The sequence below is a fragment of the Culex pipiens genome, chromosome 2 (genome assembly GCF_016801865.2).
Source record: "Culex pipiens pallens isolate TS chromosome 2, TS_CPP_V2, whole genome shotgun sequence".
Classification (NCBI taxonomy): Eukaryota; Metazoa; Arthropoda; class Insecta; order Diptera; family Culicidae; genus Culex; species Culex pipiens.
In genome coordinates this window covers 134671951-134695009 of record NC_068938.1, presented here as the reverse complement: position 1 = coordinate 134695009, position 23059 = coordinate 134671951, and the positions used below count along the sequence as shown (strand labels likewise).

At 30.2% G+C, this 23059-nt stretch overlaps 1 protein-coding gene across 9 annotated transcripts in view; it reads right to left on the bottom strand.

Annotated features, from left to right (window-relative positions):
- Nucleotides 1–23059, bottom strand: part of LOC120423636 (fat-like cadherin-related tumor suppressor homolog) — an 861295-nt gene that overhangs the window by 294025 nt on the left and 544211 nt on the right. Inside the window, exon 3 of one of the 9 annotated variants that reach the window (XM_052708241.1) lies at nt 20543–20576. The exons of the other annotated variants lie outside the window; for them this stretch is intronic. The gene's annotated coding sequence lies outside the window, so the exon portion shown is untranslated. The remainder of the gene's footprint in view (nt 1–20542; nt 20577–23059) is intronic. 9 annotated transcript variants of the gene reach the window in all.

Genomic DNA, 23059 nt, shown 5'->3' with positions numbered 1-23059 from the left:
TGAATTTTGATACCCATATTGCCAAAACTCGTATGGTTCTGTAAATGTCCCCCCAGGCCCCGGGGGAACCTTCTTTGAGGGCACCGGCCACTCCAGGTTTTGGCCACCACTGTCGAAATGGCCATTTTTCATGAGCACCGCCGCATCATAGCGACTTCCACCGGTCCGCTTGGTGCGGCTTTGTACGAATTTCCTCCTTCTGCTGCTGGTGGTTCTTCCTTCTGGTTGCTGGTCCTCTTCTTCTATTGGCTACTGCTGCTGCTGCTCCGCGCCGGCCCGACGTGCACAGTTCGAGTGCTCGTTCCAAAGTGACTTGCTTTTGCGGAATTTTCTGCTTAAATAGCGGCACAGCCGGAGAACGGCACAAAAGGGGCGCGGCCTCGAATGCATACGCTCGCTCTGATTGGTCATCTGTCCGATTTGTACTGAAAAATTACTCATTTTGATTGCATGTTTTAAGTGCTTTAACTATGTTTAGTCAAACTTTCTATGTAGTTAAACGATAGCTGAAGTCTTCCCCTTTCGATTGGTGGTTCGACCGTCTGGATTAATTCACAGGGAAAAAAGATATAAGCGTTCGAAATGTCCCCTTTTTTTTAACGCTTAAAAGTGACGCTTTGGATCGAATTTCTGAACTGGCCCCCCAATATAGTAAGTAGAGACATAGTCCTATGTCAAAAATGTTCTAAATGAAAAAATGACCCTTCTGGGTCAATGTAGATTTGAAAAGTACATTTAATTTCCCTTAAAATGACATGTTCCAAAAAAATTTACAGTCGAGTAACGGAAAACGGGAGAATTTTTAACACTTTTTTAGTGTTTTTTTTTTCGATCGGGCGTCTAATTTTACATAAAAGTCCCTTTGACACCAAATTTCTATCTCCTCACCGTTTCAGGCTGCAAATTTTTGAAAAACACCTCTTTTTTCGCATGCTCAAAAATGAAAGGGGTCGTACTGCCCCTACGTCACGATATATCAAAAAACGAACCTCGGATTCATGATCAGGGACAAAAGTTACCCCTTAGGACAAAGTTTCACGCAAATTGAAGAGGGATCGGGGCAGCTTTTCCCGATTTCGTGTTCAGCAAATCCAAAAAATCTCAGGAAGATAGGACTGTAAAAAGAACCATTTTCAGATTCATTCAGCCAACAATCGAGATAAAATGTGCAGGGTTAAGCTCAATCCAACTCGCTAACCTCACTTAAAAACACGCATAATGTGTTTTAATGATCAATCCCGCAGCTGCAATTTCCAGAAACTTTTCTCCTCACGATTGCCACCACCTCTCGAAAACTTCTCCTCAAGCGCACTTGACTGCTCCCATTGGCAGTTGATGTTTTCAACCCTTTTTTTCAACAATTTCAACTCGATGAAGTGAGAAGGCGAAATTAATTTTCTCCAAACTTCGAGGGGTTTGCTAAAGTGCAGTGCCCCTACCCGCAAAACCTTGCCAAATTGAAATCGTCCCTTTTTGCCCCCCCAAAACCCTCCCTCCGAACTCCAGATTTCAACCGATTGAGTTTTCGGTCACTCACCAACCTCACCTAACAGCAGGGAGTGGGTGGTACTTGAAGGTGAGGATGGGAAAAAAAGGGAAATTTTTTATCGAACACTCGCGAGATTGTTTCATTTTCGGAAAACTTGCTCATTAAATGCAAAAGTTCGCCCCTTGCTAGCTTGATGGGCTGACTGCTGGAGGGTTTGGGTTGAATCCAGGAGCGAAATGGGCGAAATGAGCGAAACATACTTTTATGCTGCTGTTGCGGTTGAGGAGAGTGCTTCGAGTGGGTAAATGATGCTGAATGTTGGGGGAGGAGCAGCTGGTTGAATTGAAATGATCTGTGATTAACTTTTTCTGGCAGCACTTTTTTTTAAGACATTTGTTGAAGTTTAAATGATTTTACTTTTTAAAATAATGGCAAACTTTCCCATATTTATCAATATTTAAAAAATAAATATTATTTAAAAAATGATTAATAATTCAAAATCACTGCATGGTGGATTAGCTCTAGCACTTGAGCAATTCTCTACGAAATCGGTCTTTTTTCTTCAATTTTAATTTTTGTATTTTTTTATCCGACTGAAACTTTTTTGGTGCCTTTGGTATGCCCAAAGAAGCCATTTTGCATCATTAGTTTGTCCATAAAATTTTCCATACAAATTTGGTGGCTGTCCATACAAAAATGATGTATGAAAATTCAAAAATCTGTATCTTTTTAAGGAATTTTTTGATCGATTTGGTGTCTTCGGCAAAGTTGTAGGTATGGATACGGACTACACTGGAAAAAAATAATACACGGTAAAAAAATTTGGTTATTTTTTTATTTAACTTTTTATCACTAAAACTTGATTTGCAAAAAAAACACTATTTTTAATTTTTTTTTAAAAAATGATATGTTTTAGAGGACATAAAATGCCAACTTTTCAGAAATTTCCAGGTTGTGCAAAAAATCATTGACCGAGTTATGAATTTTTTAATCAATACTGATTTTTTCAAAAAATCGAAATTTTGGTCGCAAAAATTTTTTGACTTCATTTTTCGATGTAAAATTGAATTTGCAATCAAAAAGTACTTTAGTGAAATTTTGATGAAGTGCACCGTTTTCAAGTTATAGCCATTTTTTTGTAACCTTTTTGAAAACAGTCGCAGTTTTTCATTTTTTTAAATTAGTGCACATGTTTGCCCACTTTTGAAAAAATATTTTAGAAAAGCTGAGAAAATTCTCTATATTTTGCTTATTCGGACTATGTTGATACGACCTTTAGTTGCTGAGATATTGCAATGCAAAGGTTTAAAAACAGGAAAATTGTTGTTTTCTAAGTCTCACCCAAACAGCCCACCATTTTTCAATGTCGATATCTCAGCAACTAATGGTCCGATTTTCAATGTTAAAATATGAAACATTTGTGAAATTTTCCGATCTTTTCGAAAACAATATTTTCAAATCAAGACTAACATTTTAAAAGGGTGTAATATTGAATGTTTGGCCCTTTTGAAATGTTAGTCTTGATTTGAAAATTTTGAAAATATTGTTTTCGAAAAGATCGGAAAATTTCACAAATGTTTCATATTTTAACATTGAAAATCGGACCATTAGTTGCTGAGATATCGACATTGAAAAATGGTGGGCTGTTTGGGTGAGACTTAGAAAACAACAATTTTCCTGTTTTTAAACCTTTGCATTGCAATATCTCGGCAACTAAAGGCTGTATCAACAAAGTCCGAAGAAGCAAAATATAGAGAATTTTCTCAGCTTTTCTAAAATATTTTTTCAAAAGTGGGCAAACATGCGCTAATTTTAAAAAAATGAAAAACTGCGACTATTTTGAAAAAAGTTACATAAAAATTGCTATAACTTGAAAACGGTGCACTTCATCAAAATTTCACTAAAGTACTTTTTGATTGCAAATTCAATTTTACATCGAAAAATGAAGTTGAAAAATTTTTGCGACCAAAATTTCGATTATTTTAAAAAATCAGTATTGATTAAAAAATTAATAACTCGCTCAATGATTTTTTGCACAACCTGGAAATTTCTGAAAAGTTGGCATTTTATGTCCTCTAAAACATATCAAAAAATTAAAAAAATTAAAAATAGTGTTTTTTTGCAAATCAAGTTTTAGTGACAAAAAGTTAAATAAAAAAATAACCAAATTTTTTTTACCGTGTATTATTTTTTTCCAGTGTAGTCCGTATCCTTACCTACAACTTTGCCTAAGACACCAAATCGATCAAAAAATTCCTTCAAAAGATACAGATTTTTGAATTTTCATACATCATTTTTGTATGGACAGCTGCCAAATTTGTATGGAAAATTTTATGGACAAACTAATGATGCAAAATGGCTTCTTTGGGCATACCGAAGGCACCAAAAAAGTTTCAGTCGGATAAAAAAATACAAAAAAAAATCGAATGACCGAAATCCTAGGGAACTGCTCACTTGCAGCTGCACTTTAGTGCCACTACACTCGAAGCTGTTGATTGTTTGCAAAATATTCAGCCCTTTGAGGCAGCAGCTCTGCGGCAGAACTCTGCAGAATTGCCAGCAGTAGCGGTAGCAAAAGTTTGAACTTGAGTCATTTTATGCAGCTGCAGTGGACGACAGAGGGAAAAGACTATGGAAAACATAAAACATAAAACATAAAACATAAAACATAAAACATAAAACATAAAACATAAAACATAAAACATAAAACATAAAACATAAAACATAAAACATAAAACATAAAACATAAAACATAAAACATAAAACATAAAACATAAAACATAAAACATAAAACATAAAACATAAAACATAAAACATAAAACATAAAACATAAAACATAAAACATAAAACATAAAACATAAAACATAAAACATAAAACATAAAACATAAAACATAAAACATAAAACATAAAACATAAAACATAAAAAATAAAACATAAAACATAAAACATAAAACATAAAACATAAAACATAAAACATAAAACATAAAACATAAAACATAAAACATAAAACATAAAACATAAAACATAAAACATAAAACATAAAACATAAAACATAAAACATAAACCATAAAACATAAAACATAAAACATAAAACATAAAACATAAAACATAAAACATAAAACATAAAACATAAAACATAAAACATAAAACATAAAACATAAAAAATTAAACATAAAACATTAAACATAAAACATAAAACATAAAACATAAAACATAAAACATAAAACATAAAACATAAAACATAAAACATAAAACATAAAACATAAAACATAAAACATAAAACATAAAACATAAAACATAAAACATAAAACATAAAACATAAAACATAAAACATAAAACATAAAACATAAAACATAAAACATAAAACATAAAACATAAAACATAAAACATAAAACATAAAACATAAAACATAAAACATAAAACATAAAACATAAAACATAAAACATAAAACATAAAACATAAAACATAAAACATAAAACATAAAACATAAAACATTAAACATAAAACATAAAACATAAAACATAAAACATAAAACATAAAACATAAAACATAAAACATAAAACATAAAACATAAAACATAAAACATAAAACATAAAACATAAAACATAAAACATAAAACATAAAACATAAAACATAAAACATAAAACATAAAACATAAAACATAAAACATAAAACATAAAACATAAAACATAAAACATAAAACATAAAACATGAAAAATCGATTGAAATTGCGATCAAAAGCATGAAAAGTCGTGCTTAATTCCCGAAGGTTAACAATTTTTCCTCAAAAAACATTATTTTAATCTATCAACAACACCCCCAAAAAAGCCCAAGTGTCAAACTTTGTTTGTTCTGCCCAAGGGGTCAACCTACGCTGACAATTTTGACAGTTTCAACGTGGGCCAACTCCACAACCAACCAGGATCCGATCCCCGGGGCATGTTGCTCAACTCGTCCGGTTCTAAGTGAATTCCAGCACAAGTTTGCAGCATAGACTTTTTATCGCACCCAATGAAAAACGACGAAGGCCTCCGGGGGGGAGCGACTTCCATAAAACATCTGCTCTCCGCCAAAACTGACAATTGGCCTTCTTATCATATTCCATTCAGTTTCCGAAAGTGAATCAACTTTAAACGACAAATGCCCGCAAACCCCGCGATAAAACCACCGAAAACGCTTTGACCTGGCTGGGAAAAGGGGAGAGTTCTTCGCTTTTTGTCTGTTGGGGAGACAAGTCAAAGGAAAAGTTGGCCCCTTTGAAGACAAGATAAGCTCAAAGACTTGAAAAACGACGAAGGCGACAATGGTTGTACGGGACATTAATACAGTGTCACTGTAAATCATAATTACATTCATGCTAAGATGGCTTCTTACGGGGGGCTTGGGCGCTGCGGCGAACGCTTTATTTTAATTAAACCTGCTTAATTGAATGGAAGCTGAAGAGCTGGGCCAAGATACAGGGAGACACCAAGTCAAGCGAGCCAGGGAGATTCGGGATGGAATTGACTCTTTAAAGAGAGAAAGTTCGCCATTGGGCAGGGTCAGACATTTTTCATCATCGTTTTAATTTGTTTCGGGTTAGGTTGGCTGGTGTTCAAAAAGTTATGGGGATTTCTTCGCCAACTCACACGAAATCGGAAAAAATAACTCACCCCCTCTTCGATTTGCGTGAAACTTTGTCCTAAGGGGAAACTTTTGTCACTGATTACGAATTTGTTACGTTCGTTTTTTGATATCTCGTGACGGAGGGGCGGTACGACCCCATCCAATTTTGAACATGCGAAAAAAGAGGTCTTGACTTTTTTTTGATAAGGTCCTATAAACAAATGTAAACATTGAGTGTATCCCTTTCACACCTTATGTCAAAGTCCATCGGAGTAAGCGGGATACACTCAATGTTTACATTTGTTTATAGGACCTTATCAAAAAAAAGTCAAGAGGTGTTTTTCAATTATTTGCATCTTGAAATGGTGATGATATGGACATTTGATGTAAAAAGGACATTTATGTAAAATTGGACGCCCGATTTAATGGCATACTTAAAAATTCGAAAAAAAACATATTTTTCATCGAAAAAAATAAATACAAATATAGTTTCAAAAGTTCTGCCATTTTTCATTACTTCACTGTACAAAATTTTGGGTTATGTTATTTTATGGGAAATTTAATGTTCTTTTCGAATCTGCAATAAAATAGGAGGGTATTTTTTTCATTATGAACAGAAATGTTTAGTCTAAAATTTCATGTTTTTTGTTACTTTGCAGGATTAAAGTGTATCAATGTTCTACAAAGTTGTAGAGCAGACGATTACAAAAAATATGATATACAAACATAAGGATTTGCTTATAAACATCAAGAATTTACGAAAAAAAAGTTTTGAAAAAGTTTTTTTTGTTCCTCTTTGTTTCGTCGTTCGTATCTGTCGCGGGTGACCTTGAACGGCCATGATCAACGACGACCAATGAAAAATAATTTAAATTCAACCAAAATTTTCAAAACGAAAGTAAAAGATGAGAATCTTAATAAAACTTTTTTTTTTAAATAAGTTTGAATAAGGATTTTTTAATAAAATGTGTAGATATTTGTATTTTACGTTGTAAACCTTTTTAAATTCTTATTAAAATATATTCTTCAATTCAATGATGTGTGCAAAAAGCAATCAAATAAAATTCTTATGTATCGTTTTCAGGGGTGAAAAAAAATGTCGAAATTCATGTTTGTCCAATTCACGCCATAGGGTGTCAACAAATCTCACAAATTTGAGGGGTTTAATAAGTACAGAGAAACCTCTTTTCACGCGGTGGCGTTACGCTTTTTATTTCGTCGATTTCTCTTAAACCATACAATATGTTTGCAAGCTTCATAAAGCGTTTTGTAGATTGCAAAAATGTTGCGTCGTTCCAGAGTAATCGACAAAATATAAAAAAGTAACGCATTGCGTAAAAAGAGGTTTCTCTGTACGCCATTTGAATTTTGCAATAAAAATGATTATTTTAAATTTAAATTTCAATCAATAAATTGAATACGATCTTCAAAATTCACTAGTGCCATCCACATTTTTAACAAATCGTGCTTGCCATTTCATTAGGGCACAAAACTTTTGTAAACAAGAGTGTATCTCTCTCACACCTTATACAAACTGTCATTTGAGTGAAAGGGATACACTATTGTTTACAAAAGTGTAGGTCGTTTGTAATTAAACTAACCAGTCAACCAAACAGGAATTTCTGTCACTTATATAGAATAGAATTATGTAGTTAAAAGTTGGATTTTTTTTTTTGTGAAATTTCCTCAAATCTTCCAGGATTTCATTTCTAGTTTTTAAGTTTCTGAAACAATATTTTTTTAAAAAATATTTAGCTGTTACAAAAATGCTTTCATAATTTTCAAAAGTCGGTATTCTGAAGACTTAGACTGGTACAAATTTTATTTAAAGTTATTGTCTCCCCCCTCAAAGTTGGTCCGAAAAATCAAAGGGAAAAGGAATATTTTTTTCAAAAAACTTCAAAATTTCAATGGAAATTGAAGTTCAATCAGCTGAAATCAATTTAAAATGCATTTCCCTGCGTTTAGAATCATTTTTAAGCATGTTTGGGTTGATTTAAAAATCTTTTGAATTTTTGAAAGTGGATGATGTTTATTATCGTAAAATGTTTTTTTTTTCGCTAAAATTATAGTTTTCTTCAAATCTTACATTATTTGAAAACTAATGATAACAAAAAAACTGAACTAGTGTAAAATGAATTTTAAAACTCTTTTTCCATGCAAATGTTGAAACTATGGCTTGTTTTTTCAATATTTATATTTTTTTATTTTTTTGCCATCAAAATTATATCTCCAAATTACTGAAAAACATGTGTTTTTAAAAATCCAGAAAAATGAAAGGGGTCTCTACGCCACACTATCGCAAGATATCGAAAAATTTACTTCACATTCACGAGCAGGGACGAAAATTACCCCTTATAGTAATTTTTCAAGGATGTCTAACAGAAGTCGGTGCAACCGCTGTGTAAGTTGGCGCCATCCACATTTTTTTTAAAATTTGGCTTCAGTCTAAAACGGTTGAAAAACCTTTTTTTATTTTCAAAAAATATTGTTATAGATTAGGCCGTTGCAAATATTTTTCAAAGTTTATGTCGCCCCCCCTTCAAAATTGGTCTGAAAAATCAGGGGGCAAAAAAAATAATTTTCCAAAAAACTTCAAAATTACCATGAAAATAGAAGTCTAATCAACTGAAAACAATCTAAAATGCATTTGTCTGCATTGATAGTCATATTTAGCATGTTTGGGCTTGTTTAAGAATGTTTTGAATTTTTATAAAATTCCAATGTACAGCACCGCAAAATTTTTATTTTTCGCAAAAAATAAAATGTTCGCCAATTCTTAGATATTTTGGGAACTAGTGATGGCAAAACAACTGGACAGGTGTATAATGCATTTTAAAACACTTTTTTCTTTATAATGTTGAAACTATGGCTCGTGATTTCAATTTTTATACTTTTTTTGCCCCCCCCCCCCCTCGACTTTGGTCAGAGTCGAGGGACGTAAACTTCAAAAAATATTTGCAACGGCCTTAATACTAAATAATTTGAAAGAAAAAATCAAAAAATATCAATAGTTTACAGTTTTTTCGTTTCTTTTGTCCTAATTCAGTTTTTTTTGTTTGTAAAAACACATGTTCGATAATGTTCCTCGTGAGGTCAATAAGCTAATCCATTGACTCTCCCCATCCATTGGAAAAACTTGAAATTGTTCAAAAAATCAGGGGAATTTTGAGGGCTTCTGAAAGAATAATTAATATTTTTTTCCTTTATTGCTTTTTTCAAGTTTGATCCAGACTTGAACATATATTGATATTTTGAGAAATATATTGTTTTTTCCGCAAAACAAATTTGTCAGACCAATTATGGACGAGTTTATTGTATTTTATAATGCTGTTGCAAGATTTTTCAGCAATAATCCTTTTTTGTTATAACTTGGAAAATCTCGTTGGATCTTATTTTCACAAATCATTGCAAAAAGATTCGACAGACTTACCGAGGAGCTAAAATCCACATACAATTTAAAGCTGTTTCCGACTAATCTGCTTTCAATCAAATCTAATAAATTTCCCTAAATTACACCGAAATAAACATAATGCTATTGCATTAAACCAAACACACCATCCACTTCCAATCAGTGCGAAAAATTGCCAAATAAGGGGAAACAAAATCGCCACCATCTTTTTGTGAAATATCTTCATTTGCTTTTCCGCGCCATTTGTTTTATGACACATCCTTACTCAGTCCCGTTCGCCTTAATCTGCGGTTTATCCAATTTCGCGAACCAGATTTCCGAACCAAGCAGCCTCCAAAATCCCATCCCAATTGCGATAAAATAAAAGGCGAATTCAATTTCATTTCGCCAAATTGTAGTACTCCTCGTCCGTTCGTTGGAAGTTGAAATCAAATAAAAGTAACGACGTGATCCAGTGCAAGCGCTCCGCCGGACTTTGGACATTTTTCCGTACTTGAAAGTTGTAAAGTTAAAGTGAGCTTTTGGCGAGGAGGGAAAAAAGCACCGAGAAGTGGCCATGAAGTGGTCCAACTTTTTGGCTTCGAAAGCCGGGCTGAAAAAGTTTTCAAATATTCTAAAATTAATAAATTAATCTAGGCCCGAAATGGCTCCGCCCAATTCCACAGTTCGGCACGCAATTTAATATTTTTTCAACGAGCGCAAACTTCCGTGAAAACCACGTTATCTAGACAAGGTCCAAGTTGAAAAAAAAAACATAATAATAGCGAAGGAACCTGTCGTGGGGTTTTCCGGCCGAGTTGTACTGTAGCGTAACGAATTTCAATCTCTGAGAAGGGTCCGATCGGCTGGAATTGACAGGCGAAAATATTTTGCCTTATCTCACCTCTATTTTGCACCGAATTTATTCCTGTTTGAGCTAGGCGTTTTTTGCGGTACACACTATAATTCACCGAAACACGGTGAAAAAGTTTGATTGTGGTGAAAATTTCTTCAAAATTTGATAGCATCAGTGAGACTTGCATGCAAGTCAAACAACTTGCACGCAAGATTGCATAAAACTCATAGAAAATCGCACGTTTTTCGAACTGTGTCAACAGCCAGACACTCTGAACGGCCCAGGGAGGTCTCGCCGGCCGACTCACTCTTTCCGGCCAAAAAGGTGATGGCATGAAATGAGGTGTAAAGAAGTATGATTGACATTTATTTTAGCTCATATTTCACCTCTTGCTAACGAAGAGGCAGCACTGACGTCGAGACAGTTGCGATGGAAAAGTGGTTGCCGATGTTTTTGTTGGTGCTCAAATATTGAACTGAATTGATACTCTGGTTGGCATTGCCAACTTGGCAATGGATTTTTGAAGAGTTGGGTTGTTGAATATTCGAAAATTGAAACTTCAAAAAAATCTCAAGAAATATTTGGAAATTAATAATAATAATAGCATTATTATTTTTGCTAATAAATTGATAATGATGAATTTAGATTTTATATTTCAGTTTTGATCAGGCCCCTGCAAATATTTTTTTTAAATATTGTCCCTCGACTCTGACCGAAGTCTGGGTCGACATAAACTGTGAATAGTATTCTTTTAGAAAAAAACTTATTTTTAAAACATTAAAAACAAAGTTTTTCACTTTTTTTATAACTTTTAAATTTTTTCAATCATTTTTTTGCAAAATAGTAGTTTATGCAACAAGTTGCAAAAAGAGGATTTTTTCAGCACGAGTCGTACATTTATCCAACGAGGTTCACCGAGTTGTATAAATACGAAGAGTGCTGAAAAAATCAAGTTTTGCAACGAGTTCCATACAACATTTTTTGCAATTCCGAAAAACATCCATTAAGTGCAATTTTAAGTCAAATTTTCATGTATTTTGTCAATAAATCGTTTAAATAAAAAAAATGCTGAAAAGTGTTCCTTTTCGCAACAACACGGAGAGACCGGGCCCAGAAATTTTAACAATTCAAATTGTTGATTTTACTTTCGTAAATTTTAACAAAAACGTACTTGTTACTGCCAATTTTCAGTTAAAATAACCAAAATTCAATATTAATTTAATAACCCGTTTGTTGAAAATGCTAAAGGCAAAAAGCTAACAGATTTCCCGAACTCGAATGAACGTGCTCGACTGTTAGCTTTGGTTTTGGAAAAATCAAAAATTTGGTTGGTTGAATATAATTAACGATTGGTTGAATATTTAAAAGATGAACTTGGGTTTGTTTACGTCTGTCATTTGAAGCCAGGATTCGAACGAGAGCGGTCGATTTGTTGAGTTTGTGTTGTTAATTATGAAGTGAGAGGATGTGAAAGGTGAAAATTACACTATTTGGCTAATGTTGAAGTGGCAAATCAAAGTGTTGCAACTGGGTAGGTAGAATTGGTGAGTAGGTTTGTTGATGATTTCTTTGCAGGTGATAAACTATGAATAGCAAGAGGACGACCTTCACCATGAGGACCTCTGATGCGAGTGAGTTGAACACGTTATAAGAATGTTTGAAGGAAAGAGAGGGCAGTAGAAGGGAGATGCGGGCCAACTCTTCACGGATAGAGCAGCCCGGGCAAATTTAACAAAATGTTGGTTAATCTAAGTAAGTATGGGTTTATTTTTGCACAATAATTTATCTAATGTGATTCTTATTAGAAAACTGAATCATTAAAAAGCTTCGTGCTTACGACGGATAAAATCTTAATGAACCATTCTTTTTTTCAGAATCATCAATTATAAAATACATATATAGAAATGCGTACACATGACAACATAAAAATAGAGATGAAGTAAAATATCAAAAAATAAAAATATATACAAGAAGATAATTATTATCTTGAAAGTTTTGTTGCAATACGACTGCTCAATAAAATGGTAAGTTAAACTCATAATATTTTTTTCAGGAATCGGAGTACGTAGGATAAATTGACTCAAATGCAGTGAAAGTGTGTTGCCAAAAGTAATTGTTAAATTAATGCAAGCTTGGTAAGTAGCATTATTGATACTTCTTCTTTCCTCATTATAATTACATATATTTACGTTCCTTTTTTCAGTTTATAGCCGAAATTAAGAATTTTGTATGAAATTACTAATAAATTTCACATGTCTATTTGCAGCAAAAGGTTAACTTTGGTGAAAATTCTTTGTCCCACCACAAGAAAAATAACTAAACCTGAGACCGTTGTAGATGATGATGACTTATCGGATGATTTCACAGTGATGGTAAGTGAATACAACACTTAATTTTATACAACATAATAAAAATATAAGCTTAAAACTTGGTGAAAATTTTGCTCAGTTTCTATTTTTAAGGAATTCACGAGAAATTTGTAATATGCTTTTTTATTATTTTTTTTTATTAATGCAACGTAATTTTTTAAAACACTAGTCGAACTTTACATGTTTTATAACAACAGTTAAAAAAAGTTTTGTTTAGATGCTTTTTAAAAGTAATTTAACAACTTAATGCAAAAATAAAACAAATTAGTACAAAACGTTAAATTTTTAGGCAGAATAAATGCGAAAATAAAAACACTCAGCATTTTCTTTTAGAATTAATGTGAGGCATTATTACAAAATTTACTGCATATTCAATAAAAATATTGCTAACAACAGCTAATTATTGACTACATGTACTAATATTTTTCTGTATTCAAGTAAGACATTAGTTAAAATATAGCTAGAAATTCGGCACAGCCTATATTGATAGATAATTCAAGAAAATATATATCAACACTTACATAAATTATGTCTAATTAAGAAATGTTTTGTTATAAAACACTGATAATTTGCTGCATGCAAAAATATTTCGGTTGATACAACGAAAAAAAATGTTGAAAAATTGTTGAAAAATATGTCCCAGCCAGTTTTTAACAGAATATTCCACAATATTTCAGCTGAAAACAAGAAATTTTTAAGTTAATTTTTTGAAAAAATTATCTAGCAGTCGACTGCTAGAATTTTTATCGGCCATTTAACCAACAAAAATGGCAATTCCAACTATTTTTTTAGTTAATTTTAGTTACTGGTGGTCAGCAATTTCGGGTTAACAAAAGCAGCAATCGATTGTTAACCCATACTTTTAGTTAAATTAAACAAGATTTTCTTAGATTTGCCCCGGCCGGTCTCTCCGTGAAGTTTTATTTATTTTGAAAAGTGTTGCTATTCGATTCTGTTATTTTTGGTACAGAAAAGTAGGCTATTTCGTCGTTCAAGAATGACAGGAAAAGTAAGTAGTTTAACGACGGAATTGCAAAAACATATTTTTTGCAATTCCGTCGGAAAACTACATACTTTTCCTGTAATTCTTGAGCGACGAAACGGCCTTCTTTTCTTTATCAAAAATAACAAAAAAAAAATAGATTTTTTCAGCACTCGTCGAATTCATCCAAATCCAATTGATAAATTGATAAATTGATAAATTGATAAATTGATAAATTGATAAATTGATAAATTGATAAATTGATAAATTGATAAATTGATAAATTGATAAATTGATAAATTGATAAATTGATAAATTGATAAATTGATAAATTGATAAATTGATAAATTGATAAATTGATAAATTGATAAATTGATAAATTGATAAATTGATAAATTGATAAATTGATAAATTGATAAATTGATAAATTGATAAATTGATAAATTGATAAATTGATAAATTGATAAATTGATAAATTGATAAATTGATAAATTGATAAATTGATAAATTGATAAATTGATAAATTGATAAATTGATAAATTGATAAATTGATAAATTGATAAATTGATAAATTGATAAATTGATAAATTCTAGATTAAATTTTCAAAACAACCTATCCCTCATGGGTTTCCTATGCAGATAGGGCCTTTTGAAAATTTAATCGAGAATTGATAAATTGATAAATTGATAAATTGATAAATTGATAAATTGATGAATTGATGAATTGATAAATTGATAAATTGATGAATTGAAAAATGGATTAAAAGCAAAAACAGAAATTTGATTTTATGATTCGTTAAATCAATATTTTAAGTAGCTTGAATGTAACTCAATGCTATTTTGACTTAATTCAATTCAAAATTGAAGGCATCAAACTTTTAAGTGATAAGGTCAAAATCTGATTCAATCAAGACTGAGACAGAACACGAGACTTCAACACATTAAAGACAGCTATAAAACAGCCTTTCTTTTCATCAACAACCTCCAATCTTCAGCGCGGTTCATCCCACAGCAAAACCCACAACCATCATCATCGCGCAAAACCAAGTTGAATCATCGACCCATTCCTAATAAAGATCCAATTAGCGATCCACGCCGCCGCCATCGTCGGCTGTATTGGCAATAAATAACTGCCACTTTCGCCACCCCGTTATTGGCAGGCCGAAGCAGGAAGCGAACCCCTCGCCACGACTTGGCCAGCATTATTATCACGAGGCCGGGAGCTTGCTTAATTGTGATTAGCCCCAGCGCTCGCGCAAAAAGAAGGCCCATTTTTTATCAGAGCAGTGCACCCGGGGTCTCTTTTCTTGGCGGAGAACGCGGATTTGTCAGCGGGTTTGAAGGGGGAACATTGGTGAAAATTAAGATAATAGGGATTCATTTCTGAAAAAAAAACTTGTATAAAATTTGGTGATTTTGCAAGTCAACATCGCTCTAATGGGTCCTTCCTTTAACAGTTCTGCTCGGAAGGCATGCCGTTTGGCCAAATTTTCTTCAATATTTTTTTCAAATCAGCAATTTAATCGATAGCCGATTTGGTAACATCCACGCTTTTTTTATCGTGGAGATTTCAACAATTGAAAAGATCATAGCACTGTTGCTCGGAAGGCATGACGGCGGGTACAAAATTTTCCCGAAGTTCTTTTGTCTACGTCCCATTCAACTCCGATTGGCCCAATTTCTTCTCTAAAAAACAGAAGGCAAAGAAGAGAGCACAAAAAAACAAGCCAGTAGCTCTCATCTTTCTCTTCCAGCAAAGGCAGCAAGAAATAAATAAATGAGTGCTCACGGGGGCGCGAGCAAAAAAGAGGCGTTCAGGTGGGAAATAAGAACTGATTTCGCTCGAGTTTGAAGCCGCGGGTAGAAAACAACACCAATCAACTGTGAAATGTGCTCTTTCTATCGCTTTTTATCCTTCCTTCTTTCAAAGTTGATCGTGGAACGGGGCTTGATTCACTCAGTAGGAGTGCTCCTGCCGTTGACATCAACAGAGAAAAAAAAACCGGCGAAATTAATAGCAAATCCCCGTCACGTGGTTTTCAAATTGGCAGGTGCGGTGGCCATTTTCTTTTTTCTTCAGTTAAAGTTATTTATTGCGTTGTTCGGGGCTTAAGTGTTTGTGTGGTGAGAGAGATAGAAAAAACAAAAATCAGTCCTGCCAATTGCTTGGGGTGAACCGCAAAAACCACGCCAAGAAGGCAATAAATCATTTTCGCGTCTAATGAGCTTTCCATAACTCCAATTAGTCCCTGTATCTTATCTCGATCATTTATTTATTGTGCCTCGTACCGTTCCGTCATCATCCTCTTACACACCACACACATTATTGAAGTCGTGTGTGAGTTGGAGCAAAACAAGCCCGCACACCCATGAGTTCATTGATAAACAGACATAATGAATATTTAGTTGTTAGTTCTTAGATTGACCACGAAATGCAAAGAGGCACTACAAGCGTATTTTGACAGTTAAAATTCCTAAAAATTCTTAAAATTCTTATTTTTTTTTAAATTCATAAAATTCATAAAATTCATAAAATTCATAAAATTCATAAAATTCATAAAATTCATAAAATTCATAAAATTCATAAAATTCATAAAATTCATAAAATTCATAAAATTCATAAAATTCATAAAATTCATAAAATTCATAAAATTCATAAAATTCATAAAATTCATAAAATTCATAAAATTCATAAAATTCATAAAATTCATAAAATTCATAAAATTCATAAAATTAATAAAATTCATAAAATTCATAAAATTCATAAAATTCATAAAATTCATAAAATTCATAAAATTCATAAAATTAATAAAATTCATAAAATTCATAAAATTCATAAAATTCATAAAATTCATAAAATTCATAAAATTCATAAAATTCATAAAATTCATAAAATTCATAAAATTCATAAAATTCATAAAATTCATAAAATTCATAAAATTCATAAAATTCATAAAATTCATAAAATTCATAAAATTTATAAAATTCATAAAATTCATAAAATTCATAAAATTTATAAAATTCATAAAATTCATAAAATTCATAAAATTCATAAAATTCATAAAATTCATAAAATTCATAAAATTCATAAAATTCATAAAATTCATAAAATTCATAAAATTCATAAAATTCATAAAATTCATAAAATTCATAAAATTCATAAAATTCATAAAATTCATAAAATTCATAAAATTCATAAAATTCATAAAATTCATAAAATTCATAAAATTCATAAAATTCATAAAATTCATAAAATTCATAAAATTCATAAAATTCATAAAATTCATAAAATTGATAAAATTCATAAAATTCATAAAATTCATAAAATTCATAAAATTCATAAAATTCATAAAATTCATAAAATTCATAAAATTCATAAAATTCATAAAATTCATAAAATTCATAAAATTCATAAAATTCATAAAATTCATAAAATTCATAAAATTCATAAAATTCATAAAATTCATAAAATTCATAAAATTCATAAAATTCATAAAATTCATAAAATTCATAAAATTCATAAAATTCATAAAATTCATAAAATTCATAAAATTCATAAAATTCATAAAATTCATAAAATTCATAAAATTCATAAAATTCATAAAATTCATAAAATTCATAAAATTCATAAAATTCATAAAATTCATAAAATTCATAACATTCATAAAATTCATAAAATTCATAAAATTCATAAAATTCATAAAATTCATAAAATTCATAAAATTCATAAAATTCATAAAATTCATAACATTCATAAAATTCATAAAATTCATAAAATTCATAAAATTCATAAAATTCATAAAATTCATAAAATTTATAAAATTCATAAAATTCATAAAATTCATAAAATTCATAAAATTCATAAAATTCATAAAATTCATAAAATTCATAAAATTTATAAAATTCATAAAATTCATAAAATTCATAAAATTCATAAAATTCATAAAATTCATAAAATTCATAAAATTCATAAAATTCATAAAATTCATAAAATTCATAAAATTCATAAAATTCATAAAATTCATAAAATTCATAAAATTCATAAAATTCATAAAATTCATAAAATTCAAAAAATCATAATATTCATAAAATTCATAAAATTCATAAAATTCATAAAATTCATAAAATTCATAAAATTCATAAAATTCATAAAATTCATAAAATTCATAAAATTCATAAAATTCATAAAATTCATAAAATTCATAAAATTCATAAAATTCATAAAATTCATAAAATTCATAAAATTCATAAAATTCATAAAATTCATAAAATTCATAAAATTCATAAAATTCATAAAATTCATAAAATTCATAAAATTCATAAAATTCATAAAATTTATAAAATTCATAAAATTCATAAAATTTATAAAATTCATAAAATTCATAAAATTCATAAAATTCATAAAATTCATAAAATTCATAAAATTCATAAAATTCATAAAATTCATAAAATTCATAAAATTCATAAAATTCATAAAATTCATAAAATTCATAAAATTCATAAAATTCATAAAATTCATAAAATTCATAAAATTCATAAAATTCATAAAATTCATAAAATTCATAAAATTCATAAAATTCATAAAATTCATAAAATTCATAAAATTCATAAAATTCATAAAATATATAAAATTCTTTATATTCTTTAAAAAATTCTTAAAAATTCTGAGAAATTCTTAAAATTTCTTTAAAATTCTTAAAAATTCTTAAAAATTCTTAAAAATTCTTAAAAATTCTTAAAAATTTTTAAAAAATTTTAAAAATTCTTAAAAATTCTTAAAAATTCTTAAAAATTCTTAAAATTTCTTAAATTTTTTTAAAAATTCTTAAAAATTCTTAAAAATTCTTAAAAATTCTTAAAAATTCTTAAAAATTTTTAAAAATTCTTAAAAATTCTTAAAAATTCTTAAAAATTCTTAAAATTTCTTAAAATTTTTTAAAAATTCTTAAAAATTCTTAAAAATTCTTAAAAATTCTTAAAAATTCTTAAAAATTCTTAAAAATTCTTAAAAATTCTTAAAAATTCTTAAAAATTCTTAAAAATTCTTAAAAATTCTTAAAAATTCTTAAAAATTCTTAAAAATTCTTAAAAATTCTTAAAAATTCTTAAAAATTCTTAAAAATTCTTAAAAATTCTTAAAAATTCTTAAAAATTCTTAAAAATTCTTAAAAATTCTTAAAAATTCCTAAAAATTCTTGAAAATTCTTAATTTTTTTTAAAAATTCTTAAAAATTCTTAAAAATTCTTAAAAAAAAATTAAAAATTCTTAAAATTCTTAAAAATTTTTGAAAATTCTTAAAAATTCTTAAAAGTTTTTAAAAATTCTTAAAATTTTTTAAAAATTCTTAAAAATTCTTAAAAATTCTTAAAAATTCTTAAAAATTCTTAATTTTTTTTAAAAATTCTTAAAAATTCTTTAAAATTCTAAAAAATCTTAAAAATTCTTAAATTTTTTTAAATTTTTTTTTTAAATTATTATAAATTCTTAAAAATTCTTAAAAATTCTTAAAAATTCTTAAAAATTCTTAAAAATCTTAAAAATTCTTAAAAGTTCTTAAAAATTCAAAAAAAAAAAATCAAAAAAATTCAAAAAAAAATCAAAAAAAATCAAACAAATTCAAAAAAAATCTTTAAAATTCTTAAAAATTCCTAAAAATCCATAAAAATTCCTAAAAATTCTTAAAATTCTTAAAAATTCTTAAAATATCTTAAAATTCTTAAAAATTCATTAAAGTTCTTAATCATTTTTAAAAATTCTTAAAAATTCTTAAAAATTCTTAAAAATTCTTAAAAATTCTTAAATTTTTTAAAAATTCTGGAAAATTCTTAAAAATTCTTGAAAATTCTTAAAAATACTTAAAAATTTCTAAAAAACCTTAAAAAAATTCTTAAAAACTTTTAAACGTTTTTAAAAATTGTTTAAAAAATCTTAAAAACTTTTGAATTTTTTTAAAAATTCTTTGAAATTCTTAGAATTTCTTAAAAAATTTCAAAAATTCCTAAAAATTCTTAAACATTCTTAAAAAATCTGGATTTTTTAGAAATTCTTAAGTTTTTTTTAAAAATTCTTGAAAATTCTTAAAAACTCTTAAAAATTCTTTAAAGTTCTTAAAAATTCTTAAAATTTCTTAAAAATTCTTAAAAATTCTTCAAAATTCTTAATAATTCTTAAAAATTCTTAAAAATTCTTAAAAATGCTTATTTTTTTAAACTCCTAAAAATTCTTTAAAATTCTTAAATAATTAAAAAATTTTAAAAATTCATAAAAAATTCTTTATTTTTTAAATGATTAATAAAAAAAATCATGACAATTCTTTAAAGTTCTTGCAAAATCTTAATCTGTGCCAACTATGCGCCAGTTCTTAAAGGACTCTGGCCAAATTTAACGGCTCAATAAAATTTCATGAGATCGTCTTCCTCCAGCCTCCGCATCGTCATCACACATAGCCAAACCATCACAGGACAAGTCAAGTCTGCGTTGTGGTGGCCAAAAACGCCGGAGAGCACATTAATCTTAATTTTATTCCTGGCGCAGTTATTAGCGGCAAGACGGAAAGGATGCTGCTGCTGTTTGGGTTTGGAAGCGGTAATTATTTTAATTTTTTTAGGGGAAATTGGAAGTTTTCCTTGTGAGGGAAACTGGTTTAAGGTGCGATGATGGATGGTGTCTTCAGGTTGGTGTTTTCCGGGAAAGTTATTGATTTTCCATTTTAGGGACTGATAGTTTTGAAGTTTGATGAAATTAAGCTTGTGGGTTGGATCAGAGCATGATTTATTATCGTTAGTGTTGAGAAATTTCTTCAACGTGGGAAATCATGTCTCGAAAAGTTTGGTGTTGGAAATGCTTACCGAGCAATTTGTCTCGCTTGGAAAATGCAATTACCTGTAAAGAGAAAAAAGGCTTTATTAGTTTTAAAATATCATTTCAAAAGTATAATTGATAAGTTGTTGAGTTGTTGAGTTGCTTTTTTCAGGATCTTCAACCCTTCTGACTAGTTGCTTGTCTGATTGATTCTAGGTCACAAAATTAACCTTTGGTCCTGCTGTTGCTGACCAATGCCCACTTTGTCCACCCCCCTAATTTGTAACAGTATCCCAGCCAAAAAGGTTGAATTCATTGACCATCAACCACTTCTTCGCCGTCATCGTTTGCTCCCCCAGGTTCAGTTCTCATAAATTCGATGAGAAAGTTATTCACGCTGGAAGAACAGCTTCATCGTCGGCCAGTCAGCCTGAGAACCGGGTTTTCGACCGAGTTGCGCTGCAGTCGTCGGCCCGCACTTCAAAGGTCAAGTGGCAAAATAATGAAAGTAATTGAGCTCATTTAAATTGAGGCACGTCTCACGGCGAGGAACTCGCGCTCAAGTCTGGTCGAGGTTGTTATGTTGGCTCCTCTTGAGGGGCTGCCGTCGTCGGTTCTGGAAGTGCACTTCATTTGCACAAGTCATGGCTGGCAACATGGAGGATAAATTGCAGCTCATGCAAAAGTTGTTGCACGACGGAGCACTAAGTTGATTGAATTTAGAAAGTCTTGCGGGGCACTTTTGTGCACCATGGAATGTAATCAGCTCCCAGGTATTCTCGGAATGTGAAGGGATTGCATTCAACTGCAAGTTTCCTTTTTAAGAGTGCACTACCTCTGAGAGTTTGCGAGATGTGAGCGCAGCCAATCAGGCGCAGAATGCAAATGCAATGCGAGAAGAATTGAAAGAGCCTGTTTTGATACATTTGAGAATTTAATTCATCCTTTGTGAAGTGGTAATTGAGTTCTACAAATATCATCCGCAAAACAACCGACCTCAATCAACTTTAGCATTCTACTAAAAAAGAAATTCATTCCCGCAGTATCAATTTTAAACGTCTAACGTCTACCGTCTAACGTCTAGCGTCTAACGTCTAACGTCTAACGTCTAACGTCTAACGTCTAACGTCTAACGTCTAACGTCTAACGTCTAACGTCTAACGTCTAACGTCTAACGTCTAACGTCTAACGTCTAACGTCTAACGTCTAACGTCTAACGTCTAACGTCTAACGTCTAACGTCTAACGTCTAACGTCTAACGTCTAACGTCTAACGTCTAACGTCTCGTCCTTCATGTGTTTAAAAGGTAATTTTGCAAAATCTTATCCAAGATCTGTAAATTACTTTTTCTTCTTCTAAAAATGTCTTCCCAGTACTTCGAACGAACCATTTTCCACCCAAAATTCACGGACCGGTAATTTAAAGTGCTTTCCCACCCGTTAGTGACAGCATTATGGTCGTGTGTCGACTGAGGAAAATAACGCATAAATTTGGCCCGAAACTTTTTTCGCTCTCGCGCTCTTCCGGAGGATGTGCCTAAACAAGTATGTACATCATTATTTCACCATAACAATGTTGAACTCAAACTCCCAGTCCTCAAGGAGAGGGAGGCGCAAACACTCGCACACGATTTCTGGTGTTTTTCTTTCGATACAGTAGGGAGGGGGAGGACATAAATTCCGCTGCTTTGCTTGTTTCGTTTTTCTTTTCTTTTTTCCTTAAGGGGGAAGGCCAAAAGTACACTCGTGCGAGAATTCCACCCCCTTGAAGGAACTGTAATCGGGGCCAAATGTGTAACACGCAATTCACACCAAATTCAATTCTCTACCCCTCGTTAAGAAGGCGGATTTTTCCTTACTTGATGCAGCTACTTATGAAATAAGGAAGGGTGTACTTCAGCGGCGTTGCTTTGCAAAAGGGTGTTTTGAATTGTAAAAGTGTGGTGGAATTTATGTGATTTTCTTCTTTGACAAACAGAGTTTAACTTATTACCTTTGGTTTTGAAAACATCAGATCAAGCAACATTTTTAAAAATATTTTTGAGAAGTATATTTTTTCTAAATTTCTATAATCTTTGAAAGCATTATCTCAACTGTTGACATTTTTTTCACATTCAACATTAACTTTTACGAAAGAAATTTGTGTTATCTGCAAATCGTGAAACTGCAGAGTCTGTGTAATATCTTCGAAAATTCAAGAAATAAAAAAAAAAATTCAAACTTCGCTTGAAAATGCTTGTTGATTGACGCAATCAGAGCAAAATTTTGCAAAATAAAGTATAATTTTGTTGTAGTTCATTCAAAGCTATCAAATTTCGAGCGCTTTCTCTTTGCAATAGCTTGAAACGATTATATAATGACACATTCTGGCGTTGCAACGTAACGAAATTTTAACTTTTTTTTAAATATATTTCGTATGATATCAAAACATGTCTCAAACTTAAATATTACAGTGGACTCTCTGGATATCGATCTTCTCGATATCAATATTGCTCCAGCAATAATTTTTTCAGTCTCTTCAAATAGATTGCTTTGATTTTTCGTTCTATAATTTGGTAACTCCCG